Source organism: Lissotriton helveticus, chromosome 5_1 (assembly GCF_964261635.1).
Source record: "Lissotriton helveticus chromosome 5_1, aLisHel1.1, whole genome shotgun sequence".
NCBI lineage: Eukaryota > Metazoa > Chordata > Amphibia > Caudata > Salamandridae > Lissotriton > Lissotriton helveticus.
In genome coordinates this window covers 540,657,303-540,672,231 of record NC_136065.1, presented here as the reverse complement: position 1 = coordinate 540,672,231, position 14,929 = coordinate 540,657,303, and positions in this window count along the sequence as shown.

Below are 14,929 nucleotides of genomic sequence, written 5' to 3'. Positions count from 1 at the left end.
CGGTCTTATTTCCTGTTGTGTTATGTGTTAGCTGCTGACCTGTTGGTCTGAAAGCGCCGGGACACTCCTTTGGAGTAGCTGAGCGCTATACAAAACCTCCCTATAACATGACATAACAATAGCATCTCCTTTATTATAAAATTTGGGAGTATTAAGACATTATGAAAGTGTAAACTTTGACCTCGGGCCCACTTGGGCAGAATTGTACTTTGAAAAAGAGTGTAAATATTTGGTCTGTTAAATCCAAACATGCGCACAATAAGGTGCCTTTAAGCCCACTAGGGCAGTATTGTAAAGTCTAATGAAAAACATTATATCACATATGCACAAGATTTGATTTTCAAAATAATGATTGTTTAATTAATTTCAGGCCAGGATGGCTCTAATCAAACTCTCAACATGAGCTGATAACAACTTTATTAAATGTCACTCCAGAAACATTTAGTAATGTATATGCATGCTTTGCTTTGTTATGAAAGACATTCAAAGATGGCCGCCATTCTGTGGTGTAACATACACTTGTGAGAGAACAAGTAGTCCTACTTTTATGTTTATAATTTGTTTTTTGGCATCCCTGTGTGTTAAATAAAACTTCACGCTAACGAATCTGGGCTCAAGCTGACTTCTTTTTGATGGAAAAGTTGCTGTTTTGGAATATATATATATATATATATATATATATATATATATATATATATATATATATATATATATATATTCACTGAGAAAACCATAGGTTTCACACCAGTTATAGTTAGCTGAACATTTTACTCATATAAAACCATTGAAATTCCCACGTTATAGTTAGTTGGACTCACTCTAACTCGCGCGCCCGCAATCCACTGCTGATGATGTCACATATTACATCATTCATGACATGGTCAGTGACATCACTGATGACATCACTGATGACATCTCAAATTACATCACTGATGACATCACTGATGACATCTCAAATGACATCACTGATCACATCACGGATGACATCATTCATGTGATAATACGATGCACCTCCTCACACTCTAATCTAACCTTTGATACACCCTGTCTTAAATACAAACTACCATTCCTGAAACCATTGACACACCAATACCAGTTACTACTTACGCACTCACTGATTCCTAGGTCTACACACACATCCACTCATTCACCCATACAATCACTCATACATACAGACACTCATCAATACAATACTATCATATGCACTCATACACCTATACACACACTCACACACTGCCACTCATCCATAGAGTTACTCACACACCTAGTCAGTCATGCAAAGAATCAATCACACTCCCATTTCTTCATCTATACAGTTATACATACAACACCTCAATTATACAAATATATACTAACACATACTTACTCTCTTATACAATCACTGATACAAGTACACATTGATCCATACAGCCACTCGCACAATCCCTGGCTCTCATGTATAGTCATTTATATATGCCAACTCTCACATGCACTGTGTTTTATATATGTACTTACTTGGACATGTAGCACTGAGATATCCATTCACTCACCAACACAGCCATGCACACAGTCAACCACCCATTCAGCTGTTTCCTCATGCACTCTTGAACTCATACACCTAGTGAATCAACTACTCACACATCTATGCACAGAGTCACACAACTCCCAGCCACCCATGCACACACTCAGCCTCACATACAAATACTTGGGCAACCAATCAATAACCCATATAGCCAGTCATATCGCTATTGATCAACACATGCATCAGCTTACACAACAACAGACATACTGATGCACACATTCAGACAGTTTAGTCACTAACCCATGCATTCAGTACGACACATTTAATCACTTACTCATACAGTCAGTCATGCACCAACTAAATCCTTCATCCAGACACTTATACACCCACTCATTCTTGAATATGTAAAACATATTTAAACTTTACAGAAACACACAGACCCTGGATGATGTCATCAGTGATGTCATCAGTGATGTCATTTGAGATGTCATCAGTGATGTCACTGACCATGTCATGAATGATGTAATATGTGACATCATCAGCAGTGGATTGCGGGCGCGCGAGTTATAGTGAGTCCAACTAACTATAACGTGGGAATTTCAATGGTTTTGTATGAGTAAAATGTTCAGCTAACTATAACTGGTGTGAAACCTATGTTTTTTTCTGTGAATTTCAAAGGTTTTTTAAATTCTAATTCCTAATTATAACGAGTGTTAAACCTATGGTTTTTTCAGTGAATTTCGAAGGTTTTTTAAAAGCTAATTCCTTACGAGTTTGTAACCTACGATTTTTAAAGTGAATTATTACGTTTTTTAATAGCTGTTTTTTATAACTATTAATTATTATATTTTTTATAAAATTATTTAAATAATGTATATTTTTCTAAAATTAATTTTTCAAATATTTTTTATCAAACATAGCGGAAGCGTTATTCCCGCGTGTGAAAAAATATATAAGTATGTATTTAAAGTAAATAATAATGCAAGACATTCAGTAGCATAGTTATAAAAGTAGTATTTTTGATTATAAATAACCGTATTTTAACTTTAAACGCATTTCCGAAAATCTAGCAAAGCGTCATTCAGACGCGCGCGTAAGCGCCCCCGAAAGCGCCTACGTATGTGCCACAGAAGCGCACCCGGAAGCGCTCCGGAGCGCGTAGCGTAAGCGCGTCAAGTCATGTGACCTTAAAATAACACTTTTCATTGGTTGTTAACACTTTTTTTTGCAACTAATGAAAACCCCACCCATTTCCTTCACTACCTCTTTCACTTTGGAGAGAACAAGACCTGTTCCCTGTTTCTCCTCTTGAATTCTTTGAAAACAATGGCTGGAAGAGCACCAAGCAGCAGTGACTCTGATGAGTTTCTACATGAGGACCCTCCTCAGCCAAAAATTAAGGATCATTTCATCTGGAAGTTTTTCACCATTCCAGAAGGTGAGAAAAAAGTCAATGCACCAAAGGTGGAATACACAATATGTCAAACAATTCTATCACGTGGTGACCCAGGAAAGAAATACAGTTTTGGCAACGCCACTATGATTTGACATGTACAAAGAAGGCACCCCCAGAACTATGCCCGGGAAAGTGTCAGGGACCTGGCACGCAATCCCCCAAGAGATGGCGGCAGTACCTTGACTGGTGGTCCAACACCTTCTGGAAGGCAAGCTGCATGATTAATACCTGTTGTGCAGCCGGACTTTGCAGACCTGAAATGTGTGTGCAAGTACTGCGATGAATTGCTTTGTTATGGGGAGCAAAGCATAGAATTAATTATTAGGAAGAAAAAGGATCACCGCTGCGCCCCTCATCCCTAATTTTTCCCTTTTTTTTGCTCCTGTTGAGCAATTTTGTATTCCCTAGTTTTGTTTTTGCTCTGTAAAAAAAACAAAAAAAATATAAAAACGTTCAGAAAATTTACAAAAAGAAATTGAAAACTAAAAAAGAAGAAAAAAAAGAGTTCTTTTCAGAACTACCTCCAATTCTCCAAAAAGACCTATATTCCTTACATATTGTGTCGTTCTTTTTTTCAATGAATGTGTACTGCATAATTATTTGGATGAAATGACTAAATGAAGGGGAGAAAGTGACTCGGAACAAATGATAGAAGGGGAGTGAGTAAAGGTGAGTTGATGACAGTGAGGAATGCAAGGTGAGTGAGGGTGAGTGAAGGGGGAGTGACAGAGTAAGGGGATGGAGAGAGTGAGGGTAAGACAGAGGGAGTGAGGGAAGGGGAGTGAGGAAGTGAAAGGACAGAGAGAGTGAGAGAAGGAGTGAGTGAAGTGGAGTAAGGTGAGTAAGGGAAGGGGAATTACTGAGGGAGCAAAAGATAGAAAGAAGGGGAAGGGGACTGAAGTCGAGTGACTGAGAGCTGGTAAGTGGTGGAGGGGAGAGAGGGGAAGGGGAGTGAAGGAATGGGGAATGAGAGGTAGTGAGTGAAGTGGAGTAAGGAAACGGGGGTGAAGGAGAGTGAGAGAAGGGCATTGAGGGCGAGTAAAGAGGGGTGATAGAGGGTGGATAAAGGCAAGTGAGCCTGAGACAAGGGGAGTGAGGGAGTGAGGAGATAGAGGGACTGAAGGAAAGAGTAAGAGAAGGGGACTGAGTGAGGGAGCATAGAAAGCTAAGTGAGGGAATGTAGGAGAGTTATAGGGAGTGAGCGTGACGGAAGAGAAGTGAGAGAGTAAGGGGACGGAGGTAGTAAAGCTAAGAGAGAGGGAGTGAGGGAAGGAGAATGAGGACGTGACAGGACAGAGGGAGTGAGAGAAAGAGTGAGTAAAGTGGAGTAAGGTGAGTGAGGGAAGGGGAATGAGTGAGTGAGCGAAGGAAGAGAATAGAGGGGAAGAGGACTGAAGCATAGGTACTGAGAGAAGGTGAGTGGGGGATGAAAGTAAAGGGAAATGGAGAGAAAGATAGGGAATGAGGGGTAGTGAGGGAACCAGACTAAGGGAACGGGGTGAAGGAGGGTGAAAGAACAGCAGAGAGCATGAGTAAAGAGGGATGAAAGAGGGTGGATAAAAGTGAGTGAGGGTAAGACAAGGGGAGTGAGGAAGTGAGGGGATAGAGGTAGTGAAGGAAAGAGTGACAGAAAGGGACTGAGTGAGGGAGCAAAGAAAGATAAGTCAGGGAGTGTGGCTGAGTTATAAGGAGTGAGCGTGACAGAAGAGGAGTGAGAGACTAAGAGGACGGAGAGAATGAGGCTAAGAGAGAGAGAGTGAGGGAAGGGGAGTGAGGAAGTAAGAGGACAGAGGGAGTGAGAGAAGGAGTTAGTGAAGTGGAGTAAGGAGAGTAAGGGAAGGGAAAAGAGTGAAGGAGCGAAGGAAGGGAAGAGAGAGGAAGGAAAGTAAAGCAGGAGGTCTGAAAGAAGGTGAGTGTGGGAGGGGAGTGAGGGAAAGTTGAGTAAACATGGGGATTGAGAATAAGTGAGGGAAGCGCAGTAAGGGAACGGGGGTGTGGGTGGGTGAGAGAAGAGTAGTGAGGTTAAGGAAAAGAGTGATGAGAAAGTAAATTTTGTATGTCAAACCTACTTTATAAGTAATGTAAACTTAATTACATATTTTTACTAAATTTAATATCTGTGGAAGAGAAAAAAAAGTAAGTTATAATATTTACAATATATATTTCAAAATACAAGAGACAAGGCAGGAGATTAAAAGTCATAATAGAGTAGTAAGAGATAAAGTAGGAGTGAAGGACACAGAAAGGAAAACAAAGGAATGGTGAAGGTTAGAGAGTGAAAAAGAAATAGAGGGAGAGCAAATTACTAAGAGGATAATGAGATGGATACATTCAGTGACAGAGAGGAAGAGAAGGAGAGAGAAATGAAGTGAAGGTGAGTAAGATAATAAAGGAATGTGAATTAGGAAAACTAAAGGAAGAAAGGGGAGTAAAGAAAGGGGAGTGAGTGACAGGGAAGCAGGAGTGAGTGAGGCTGGATTCATGACAATGAAGGATGGATGGTGAGTGAGGGTGAGTGTAGGGGCGTAAGACAGTGAGGGGACAATGGGAGTGAGGGTAACAGAGAGGGAGTGAGGGAAGAGGAGTGAGAATATGAGAGAACAGAGGGAGTGAGAGAAGGAATGAGTAAAGGGGAGTAAGGTGAGTGAGGGAAGTGGAATGACTGAGGAAGCAAAGGAAGGAAAGAAGGGGAAGGGGAGTGAAGCAAAGGGACTAAGAAAAGGTGAGTGCATGAGGAGGGAAAGGGGAAGGGGAGTTAAGGATGGGGAATGAGGATAAGTGAGGGAAACGGAGTAAGGGAACAGGAGTAAAGGAGGGTGATAGAAGGGCAGGGAGGTTGAGGAAAGAGGGATGATAGAGGGTGGATAAAGGCAAGTGAGTGTAAGACAAGGGGACTGAGGGAGTGAGGACATAGAGGTAGTGAAGGAAAGAGTGAGAGAAAAGGACTGAGTAAGGGAGCAAAGAAAGGTATGTGAAATTGTGTGAGTGAGTTATAGGGAGTGAGCGTGACAGAAAAGGAGTGAGAGACTGACGGAGAGAGTAAGGCTAAGAAAAAGGGAGTGAGTGAAGGGGAGTGAGGGAGTAAGAGGACAGAGGGAGTGAGAGAAGAAGTTAGTGAAGTGGAGTAAGGAGAGTAAGGGAAGGGAAAAGAGTGAAGGAGCGAAGGAAGGGAAGAGAGAGGAAGGGAAGTAAAGCAGGAGGTCTGAAAGAAGGTGAGTGTGGGAGGGGAGTGAGGGAAAGGGGAGTAAACATGCGGATTGAGAATAAGTGAGGGAAGCGCAGTAAGGGAACAGGGGTGTGGGTGGGTGAGAGAAGAGTAGTGAGGTTAAGGAAAAGAGTGATGAGAAAGTAAATTTTGTGTGTCAAACTTACCTTATAAGTAATGTAAACTTAATTACATATTTTTACTAAATTTAATATCTGTGGAAGAGAAAAAAAAAGTAAGTTATACTATTTACAATATATATTTCACAATACAAGAGACAAGGCAGAAGATTAAAAGTCATAAAAGGGTAGTAAGAGATAAAGTAGGAGTGAAGGACACAGAAATAATAACAAAGGAATGGTGAAGGCTAGAGAGAGTGAAAAAGAAATAGAGGGAGAGCAAATTACTAAGAGGATAATGAGATGGAAACATTCAGTGACAGAGAGGAAGAGAAGGAGAGCGAAATGAAGTGTAGGTGAGTAAGATACTATAGGAATGTGAGTTAGGAAAACTAAAGGAAGAAAGGGGACTAAAGAAAGGGGAGTGAGTGACAGGGAAGGAGGAGTGAGTGAGGGTGGATTCATGACAATGAGGGATGGAAGGTGAGTGAGGGTGAATGTAGGGGAATAAGACAGTGAAGGGACAATGGGAGTGAAGGTAACATAGGGGGAATGAGGGAAGAGGAGTGAGGGTGTGACAGGACAGAGGGAGTGAGACAAGGAGTGAGTAAAGTGGAGTAATTTGAGTAAGGGAAGGAGAATGACTGAGGGAGTAAAGGAAGGAAGGAAGGGGAAGGGGAGTGAAGCAGAGGGACTGTGAAAAGGTGACTGTGAGAGCTGAGTGAGGGGAAGGGCAGTTTAGGATGGGAAATGAGGATAAGTGAGGGTAGTGGAGTAAGGGAATGGGGGTGAGGGAGGGTGAGTGAAGGGCAGTGAGGGTGAGTTAAGAGGGGTGATAGAGGGTGGAAAAAGGTGAGTGAGCGTGAGACAAGGGGAGTATAATATATATTTCATAATACAAAAAACGAAATAACTTGTACAACATGTTATATGGTTTATTTTTGCTGTTCTCAGAATATATTGAATTTATTTTAAAACAGTTAGTTCAATACTACTCAACATATGACAGCGGGCAAAAAAAAACACAATCAAAAAGATTGTGTTTAAAAAACCCATACAACGTTTCAATAAATAATGTAAAACTTAGAAAAAACATATCTTAACTCAGTTTTGATCCACGTACTTTTCCACGAGGCCAAATAGTATATGGAAAGTCCTTTTCTTTGGAAATTACTCAATAGTATTCTTAAACTTCCATTAACCCGAGTTTCTGAAAGAAAAGCTTCAACATCTTTTACATCATGAAACAATAGTTATATTTCCACCTCTGACTCACTCATGATTAACATTTCCTATAATACTGATATCACTCACTATGTCATACACTTACACTACTTCTATGACAACTACAAGTTTTTTAATATCTTAATCAATCTCACTCACAAAGTAATTTTGAACAGCAGACTAAGTTTTATTAATTGCTCCAATCTTCATAGGCCAATTACCTTTCCTAAAATTTCGGTTGTGAGAATACTAGGTAAGAATTTTGTAAGTCAGAAGACAAATGTTGTTTGAAAGTCAATTGAGTATCATTACAATTATTCCAGCCTTTTTGACATTTTAAATAAGCTGTGTAATGTCCTGATGTTGTCGAAGGACCATCATGGTAAAAAATTGATAATTGAGAAGCCACAAAATTTGTAATCAAAGTTGTCAATTTAGTTCCATCAGGTCTACATCGTTGGAACATTAAAATTACATACTGTCCATATCTTTGTATAAATAATGTTGATAGCATTGAAGAGTACAGACCATGTTTTGATTTGCTTCTCTAACTAGATTATTAAAAGACACTGATTTGCAGTCTGGCAAAGTCAAATATATAAATCTTTCAGTGTCTATTGTAGTAGTACTTGAAAAGGAACAATTTTCGCAGTTATGCTGCCAGTTATTAGAAAGGCCAAAAAGATTTTCTACATCTACACCTTCATCTTGCAATACAACAAGCATATACATTAGAAATTCCTGACAATCTTGCTGAATATTCTGTGAAAATTGATTTAGACCAGAACATATGTCTAAAACATATCGAATTTCAGAAACACTTAGTATTTTTGTTCTATCACTAGCTACATTTCTCAAACACAGAATTCAACAAACAACACAATCTTTGATCCCGATTTTCATCAATATGTTCTTGTACAGTTTGGAGAAAAAAACAACATTAACCACTACATTAGCATAGCAGTTGACACCAGAACTGTTTTCAAACTGAAATCCAACAACATCTTTAACTGAATCCTTTTCCTTTCTGCTTACAATTACTGATTCATCTACTTTTTTCTTTTTGCTACAACTTCACTACAATTTTTCTCATTTCTTCTTTTTCGGCCTACTACACGCTTTTCAAATAGAGGATATTGAGGTAAATTTGTAGCATATTCTCTTCTTAACCTATTATATTCTTTTACACAATTTAGATCTTCACTAATCTTTGTCTCATCAAAATCAATCAAATACAATCCAGATAAAGTTCTGACTCGAGATAAAGCAACATATGTCATACCCTCCTTGAACACAGAACTTCCAATATTCACCAAAGCACTATCTACACTTAAACCTTGAGATTTATGAATAGTCACTGCATATGCCAAAGAAACAGGAAACTGTTTTCGGCGGACTATAAATCTTTCACAAGCAAAAATCGAGCAGAACAACGACTGATTTGTTGTACTTCTTCAATACCATCAAATAAAATTTTTATAAATTCAATTCCATCTCTATTTCGGTAATTCACAAAATCAACAACATGACCCATTGCTCCATTTACTAAACCTCTTTCCACATGTAAATTACGTCATAAAATGATATGACAATTTAAAGATGCATACAGAGTCTTTTCCAAACCAGCAGTTTTAGATATTGTCTTCTCTAAAGAATCCAATTTTGATTTCAACTTTTCTGACAAAATAATAGTTGCTCCTTCATGCTCTATTTTATCAATAGCTTCCAGTTTCACAATATCTTGATTTTCTAACTTTAACGTTTTGTTGTTGAAGATTGAACATTCTTGCAGAGTTGGCATCAAGCATATGGCAGATTTGTTTTCAGGAATTTTCTTAAAAATATTCTCTGGGAGAATGTTTTCATTTGGAAACAAATTTGAAATGTGCATGTAAAGCTTCTTTGCCATGATCACTTACTTTTCCAATTCTTACATCTTGTAGAATATTTTTATAACCTTCATCCTTTGCCTGTCGCATATTTTGAAGCAGTTCTGCATATTTGAAATTTAACCATATGTTAACATTTCCAATGCTTCCTAGGCACTTCCTTGTATCTTCATGTGTAAGCATTTTAAACACTGGTTGTCCTTTGACTGGAGTTAACTGCAGTAGATCTCCAAAAACACAAAAGCAAGCATTACATTTGATACCATGCTTACCTCATCAATGATAAGAAGTTTCATTTTCTTTAGGACTAATGAAACTTCACAACAAGCAGATAGCTTGTGGTATTGTAATTTATTATCATGCTCTACTGGCAGCATCAATAAACAATGTAAAGTAATCCCTTTAATATTATGTGCTGCCAACCCAGTTGGAGCGGTAACAACACAAGACAGCGATGACTCCGTTCTTTTCTGCAGATAAGTTGCAATTGCTTTAATCAGAAATCTTTTTCCAGTTCCTGCTTCTCCACTCACGTACAGTCGGACAGGTATAAATGATGTACATGAGCACTCTTTTTTCTCATGACATAAACCATGCTCAATCTGTTCTGTGACTTCGCCATATATTTGTCTCTGCTCAACGTTTAGTTCTTTTTCCAAATCATCAAAGTTAACTACATCCTCCTGAGCTTGTTCCATGGCTCTTTCCACTTCATCCATGTCAGTGGCAGCTTCATTTTGGATAATTGGTCCTCCTAGAGGATCCTGACTCAATGAAGCAGAACTCTGACTGTCTTGAGGACTGTCTCTAGCAATCTCTGCTGCAATTGTAGCTTCTTGCTGTATTTCCTCGCTCAACATTTGCAGATAATTTGAAAAAACAGGACATTCTATGGAATCCTTGGTTGCATTGAACGAATCTTCATAAGTAAGAAAATCTCCAAGTAGTTCCTCTTCTGTACGCCATGGCTTAAAGAGTTGCAAAAGAGCTAAATAGTAAACTTCCCTTTTGTCTGGAGATTCACAACTCAATTTTCGATGATTAATCAAATGGCCTTTTCTTTGTTTCACCAGACAGCCTTCACATCCAATTACAGCATATACACTTTTATTGATATCTTCTGTGATGTTCCTCTTAAAAGTATAGGTTTGCAGAACTTCATAGAGACAAACTTTCTCAAGATGACTACTTCTATTTGGATAACTATGTATCCAACATGTTTGTCTTCAAAATATCTGTACTGTTTGGTACTTTCTCCACCAAATACTCAATTTCTTGTACAGATTTCAAAACTTGGTTTCGTGTTGCAGCAAGACCTAGACTCACCCAAATGATTGTTCTCGATTTGGCATATAGACTTGCTGATGATAACCGATCAGAACATTCATATGCTCCAATTTCTCGATGCGACAACATCTTCAGACTGTAACTGTATAATTTCTTACTTGGACTCTTTTCATGTGAAATTTCCTCCCACATTTCCTTCAGTTCCGTCTTTTCTGATTTTGTGATGTAAGATGTCACATATCGAGCCACAGCAATAGAGTTGTCAGCAACATATTGAATATCCACATTAGCATTCCACATGGACAAAATGACTGGGTTGTAGTCATTTATGTATTTGGACTCTTCATTTCGTCTTAGGTTGTATGTATTTTTCGGTGATTTTCTTGTCACAGTATGTCGCAGAGAAGACATAAAATTGTTCACTCTTCCTTTCAATGTTACTAAACGTGGAAATGCAAAACGACATTTTGTGTAGAACTTGTCCTTGGATTTGTATTTTCGACGACAGTATTTTCCACAACGATGGGTTTGAAAGCGTAAAACTTGATGTCTTAAATTGTTTTCTTCTGTACTTTTTGGAACAGCACATGTAGAATATTGTTCAATGAAACTCATCACTTTCTCATCTGAATCTGTTCCTAATGTGGGTGCATCTTTAATCCATAGCCGCATATGTATGTGAGGAGCACCTCTTGCTTGATACTCCTTTCTCCAAAAGAAATCCAAAACCTCTCCAAGCGGAGGATTCTTTTGTTTGTAATAAAATACATCATAGCTTCAAACCTATGATTGAAATACCTGCATACATTAACTGGATCCAAAGAGCACAGTTCTCCAGGTGTCTTGTATTCAATATTTTCAATTTTTTTATTTGCCTCTCGTAGAAATTGAAGTAAGACTTCCCAACCATACTCAGCACAGCTAAGAGTGTGGAACCATGTAGAAGTTCCTAAGTTTCTTAGCATACATTTCAATTCCCCATGACGACGGTACCAATACTCGTTAGTACCACGCTGACATGCCATGAGATTAATTAGCTGAGATTCCAAAACACTGTCTTGCAGTTTGACTTTATCCATCAAGTCCCTTGCCGAAACATTTTGTAGATGTACTCCACTTTTCAGTATATGGTTCACTGCATAAGAAAGTCCAGACAAGTCACTCTCAAACAGTAGATCAAACAAATATGGAATGCATTGACGAAACCTTGGATCTTCTGCATATAATCTTAAAGTCCGGTATTCAGATGCAGCAATTTGAACAGGTCAGTCGTCATATCGTCCACCTTGACCTGTTGGAAATAACTGTGGAAAACAACAAGCTTCCAAACTTTCTTCCCATACACTAATGGGACTTCCTTTTGCTTCTTTCATTTGAAACAAGTCAATAGCATTCCCCATTACTTGTGAGGAATGCAATGGATGAACACTATAATGTTCATAAATTTCTTCACTTCTAGAGACATCAACTTTTTCAATTTGCCCAGCTGAGAAATCACTGTCCTCTTCTACAGTTGTTTCCTCTTCTCCAACATATACATTTTTGTAGTAGTGATTATTTTTTACCAAATACATCGTTGCCTTTTTGACTTTCCTAACATCCACTAATTCTTGCCAGATTTTTTTACTCTTTGTTGGAACACCATTAACTAGAATAACCAGAGGTTCCTCTTCTACTTTTTCTACACCAATTGTATCAATATTTTTCTTAAAATCTAGAGGCAAATAAACAACTCTCCCCTTTAATCCTCTCTGTAAATCTGAAGGAGGCAATTTCCCTGTCTTAGGCTCCATGCGAACAATAGCCTGAAATGGATGCACACATTGAATCAGAATAGACTCATAGGTATTTAAATCCATCAATTCAGAAGGAATATCTACCAACTCCAGATTATTATGAACAGCTCTAGCAGGCATTCTGTTTTCATTTAATTTATGATAACAATATTTACAAATACGTTGATCAGAACCCAAATCAAAACAATTTTCTACTAACAAATAAGTTGCAAAATCCTTCCACTCACCATTATTTTCCATTTCGCTTTTTACATATAAATCAACTAATCTAGTCTGATTCTTATAGTGAGTTCGTCGACAACACACACAAGTAAAATTATGCCTTTCACTTGAATTGACCTTAAACTTTGTAATTTCATGTTCAAATTTTTCTGTACTTGAAATCTCTACATTCTCTTTCACATTACCTTCTATTACGGTATCAGTTTCTGCACTGTCCTCTTTTTCACCAAAGTAACAAAACTCAATTTCTTCACAAATGTTCTTCACATCTAATTCAGTTCCATGCAAAAGAGCACTGTTTAACTGTTTTAGCTTAAGTGCTGGACTTTTTGCATAATACAACCTTCTCACTAATTATGATGCACTGCTAACATCCTAAAATGGTGAAAAACACTCTGACATAATTTTCTTGACAGACAAGCCAGTGAATGCCCATGCAAACCTGTTTTTTTTGCTCACTCTACAAGAATCTAACTCTTGCAAAATCTTCATCCTTTGTTTTAGACTTTTCTTAGTATATGTCCGTAAGGAACTGAGAAACAAATCAATTGAATCCTGTCGCACACTACAAATACTAATACAATTCCAAGTATTCACTGGAGCCTTAGGACATCTCCCTAAAACTTCATCAGCTAACACCTCTTCTGTATTTCTAGACACAATTTTTTCTTTTTCAACCGGACAACCATCCTTCACCTCATATGCTCGACCACTGGTGTCAACTGCATGCATCAAATCATTATCCTGAAAGTAACTTTCTTCATTAAAAAATGGCTCACAACTTGAACTATGCTTCCATTCTCCAGAAAAAACATCACAAAAATTAGTCTGATTAATTACTCTTTTCCACTTATATTTTGATTTGAAAACGCTGATTACCTTATCTAGTGTACGAATTCTATTGATTACTAAACCGTATCATTTATTTTTCACTTTAAATGCCTGATTCACAATCTTCACTATTCTTTTTATTCTTGTAAAATGCACTCTTCTTTTGATACATCTTTACATTTTTTAATAAATTTAAAATAATTCTATTATAAAACATTCGTCTACGAATGTCAATAAATTGATTTCTCCGTCTATTGCTATGGAGAATATCATCTCGTTCTACAGCTCCAACATTTTTTGAGGGGCACAGTTTTTTATTTGTATTTAGAGATGTTTGTTTTTTCTTTGAAAGAAGATCTTTTTTTTTACATTTCGTTAACTTCCTTAAAAAGTCCTTTGTTTGCTTACCAGGAGCATTCTTTTTTTTCACTGAAGATTGTGTTTTTGATGAATCTTCTATTTGTGTTTTCTTGGACCATAAATCATGTTTATATATTTTTTTGTCATCTTTCCTTTGTCGGCATATTCTTTTATCTTACTATAGATGATTACAATATGTGGTAAAGAAAAAATAGCATATTATACACCACTACAAACATACCTCATAGCAATTACAATAAGTAAACGATATAAACACTAGTTTAAAACATAAATAAGTTTGTGTTTAGTCATCAATGGAGCGCACACCGCTAGCCCCTCCTCCGGATCGCCCCTCAGGACTCTGGTACTTGTAGTTTTTTAGTGGATCACCCAGGTGGGTGCAAGTCGGTACTTGTTGGACTGATTAATCTCTAGACCCGATACATGTCCCGGGTTTTAGGATATCGCCCAAGACATGTCTCGGGTTTCGGGATAACTTCCCTCATCAGTAGAGAAAGATAGTTAGGGGTGGAAGAGAAGGCCGCCACACAACAGTCAAAGGCCTTGATGCCAGAACCGGCACGCAGGTGCGTCGTCCAAGAGCCCGTCGGCCCAAAGCTCAAGGGAGCCATATTGTGTTTAGTCATCAATGGAGCGCACACGGCTAGCCCCTCCTCCAGATCGCCCCTTGGGACTCTGGTACTTGTAGTTCTTTAGTGGATCACCCAGGTGGGTGCAAGTCGGAACTTGTTGGACTATGTATCTCTAGACCCGATACATGTCCCGGGTTTAAGGATATAGCCCGAGACATGTCGCGGGTTTCGGGATAACTTCCCTCATCAGTAGAGAAAGATCATTAGGAGTGGAAGAGAAGGCCGCCACACAACAGTCAAAGGTCTCGATGCCAGAACCGGCACGCAGGTGCGTCGTCCAAGAGCCCGTCGGCCCAAAGCTCAAGGGAGCCATATTGTGTTTAGTCATCAATGGAGCGCACACCGGTAGCCCCTCCCCCGGATCGCCCCTCGGGACTCTGGTACTT